This window comes from Peromyscus maniculatus, chromosome 12, assembly GCF_049852395.1.
Source record: "Peromyscus maniculatus bairdii isolate BWxNUB_F1_BW_parent chromosome 12, HU_Pman_BW_mat_3.1, whole genome shotgun sequence".
NCBI lineage: Eukaryota > Metazoa > Chordata > Mammalia > Rodentia > Cricetidae > Peromyscus > Peromyscus maniculatus.
This window is the reverse complement of record NC_134863.1, coordinates 26720567-26723435: the sequence shown is the minus strand read 5'-3', so window position 1 is coordinate 26723435 and position 2869 is coordinate 26720567. Positions and strand designations below refer to the sequence as shown.

Below are 2869 nucleotides of genomic sequence, written 5' to 3'. Positions count from 1 at the left end.
TAATATGAAAATATCTGCCGTTTTCCAAATTAAAAAGGAGCTGCAAGTATGTGACCATGTATATAAAGGCCAAGTCTCCGGAACAATGCAGTCATGAACAGAAAAACCACAGGGGCTGACACAAGCATGAGAAACACGGAACCAAGGGAAATGGCAGCTTGAGAGGTGAAGGGGATAGAGGCAGGGTAGTGCCTTCAGAGAGACATATACTGATGAGCTTTATATTATCTTAGTGCCTTTTCAAACATTATTTCTCATTTCAGCAATTATTTTTAGAGACAAACTTTAGAAGCATATACTTTGCTGGATCATTCTCTCTATTCTTCTCAAATCTCTTTAATTAATAAAGTAGCCTATTTGAATGTAAATCCCACCTGCCCAATTCTTTCTCTTTTGTCCCTGTATTTTGCTACCAAAATGAATGGAAGGGAAGCTGGAATAAGGTGCGATATTATTTCAGAAGTAGCGAACCGAGGCTTCCTCTGCTGAGAACCAGAACTTGAAATGAATTAGGTTTGGTTCAGTCTGGAGTATTAATTGGATTTAATTATTTATGAGCTCAGTATCATAAGGGTCCATGATCCTTAAAAGAACTAATCACATTTCAAAGGGCACAGAAAACCATATAAATGCAATAAAGTCTCATAGTCTATTCATCAGCACATTATCCTGAGGTCCTATGGAAGGGAAGCTCTACTTAATACCCCAGACACCAACCCAGGCTTTTAGATCAGATGCTGTACAATGTCATTTAAAACCTGCAGAGAAACAGCAAAGATTACACCCATACCACATATTTATAAAGATTCGTGCGTATTAGCTTGGAAAACATGAGTGAACAGTAACAAATAAAATGCCATAAAGCAGGAGGGGGCTTTATCTGCACTAATAATGACAATCAGCTATGAATTGAGGAATATGATTAACTCTCAGCACTCAAGTATTTGTTTCTTTTCCAAGATGGTCTGGTCCTATGACTGTAAGGTCAAAATCCCCTTCTTCCCAGAGGGCAGGAACATGATGTGACTTGAGCCCTACAGCCGTTAAGTAGGCTTCAAAGCCAGAGTTATACATGCCAGGTACCTACAATAAGATGCGTTTTTTTTTCCTTCTTCCAGGCCTGCTTCCTGCATGCTTCGCCTCCTTAGTCATTGCCCACAGGACTCTGGAAAGTCGTAGGAATGTGCAGGCCCAGGCTGAGAGGCCAGTTTCACTTCCAGTGTTGTGGAAAGAGCCTGTATATCATGGGCCCGAGCCCTCTGCTCCACTCTGGTACTAGGACAGAGCTGGGGAGAGTGATCTCCCAGGGTATCCATGTTGAAAGTAGTAAGATTTTTTTTTTTGAGACAAGGTCTCTCTCTAATAGTCCTGGCTGCACTGGAACTCCATATGTAGCCCAGGCTGGCCTTGAACTCACAGAGATCTGTCTACCTCTGCATCCCGAGTGCTGGCATTAAAGGCATGCACCACTACATCTAGCTACCATATTTTGACACCACGTTCATTCTCTTTGTTAGATGCCCCAAGAATATAAAGCAGTATACTTTCCCCCGAATGTACAACCTCGGTAGAATCATAGGGAAACGCTATAAACCCAAACTTAACAAAATGACTTACCGGTACTTTTCAGAAGTATCAAGACTATGCAGTGGGTGGTGGTTCATGTCTTATTCCAGAGGCAGATTGTGGGCAGATCTCTGTGAGTTTGGGGGCAGTCTTGTCTGCAGTGCAACTTCCAGGCTGTTCAGGACTACGTAGTCAGACCCTGTCTCAAAAAAAAAAAAAAATCATGAAAACCACAAAAAGGCTAAGGTAATGTCAAAAATAGAAGGAAAAGAAGCATATTTGATAACTGAATGCAATTTGGAACCCTAAATTAAATTCCTAGAGCAGTGGTTCTCAACCTGTGGGTCTGGACCCCTTTGTAGTTGAACAACTCTTTCTCACCCAAGACCATCGGGGGGGGGGGGGGGGGAAAGATGCTCACATTACAATTTGTAACAGTAGCAAAATTACTGTTATGAAATAGCAACAAGAAGAGTTTCATGGTTGGGGGTCACCACAGCATGAGGAACTGTATGAGAGAGTAACAGCATTGGGAAGGTTGCGAACTACTGCCCTAGAGGGTGTTAGTAGGAAAGCCAATCAAATGTTTAAGTTTTCAGTGTTCCTGGTTATTGTTTCAATGGTAACATTCAGGTTCTGATCATCGGAGAGCAGTTACGTAAAAATTAATAGAGGAAACTGGTGAAGATTGCATGTTCAGCGCTCTTTTTTGTGATCCTGAATTCTATAATTACTTTAAAATAAAATATATTTTAAAATCTGGGGCTGATGCCCTTTTAAACACCCCATTAGCGATCACTGGTTCATTTGCTGTGCTGTGATTGGCTGTCTGGGCTTCCCATCCAGTCTCTAGGCAGTTTTGGTTTTTCCAGTTCAGTTTTATTTTCAGAATTCAGGGTGATGTTCATCTTTATGACTCTCCACTAAGCCCTGGACTCTGCTGCATTTGTGGTTACATCAGCGCTTTCATAATTAAAGTGACTCATCTGCGCTCTCTTCCTGTTTGCTCCTTTGGGAAGGACTGTGAGAGATCGGGCGTGTTCAAGAAACCCATTCTGGCTTCGGCGTTCATCTCACTGTTTTCTACTTTTGACAATCACTAATTTCATTTTCATTTTTTTCTTTCTCTCTCCCTGGGTCTGTTCCATTCATCTTTCTCAGTTCTTAGCCTGAATTCTTTGCTCATTCGCTGGGTATCTTTTCATTTACTAGTGTGGGCAGTCATAAAGATAGTTATTTCGTCTAGTTCCATTTGACTTTGTTGAGCACGTTTTAGTATGTAGAATTTTCATTATGCAATTTC

The 2869-nt window shown here is 41.3% G+C and overlaps 1 non-coding gene across 1 annotated transcript; it reads right to left on the bottom strand.

The window, feature by feature from the left end:
* Window positions 1–1118: 1118 nt before the first annotated feature.
* LOC121821861 (small nucleolar RNA SNORA73 family) lies at window positions 1119–1321 on the bottom strand. The gene has a single exon (XR_006062736.2). It is a non-coding gene; the product is annotated as a small nucleolar RNA SNORA73 family (small nucleolar RNA).
* Between the last annotated feature and the right edge of the window lie 1548 nt (window positions 1322–2869).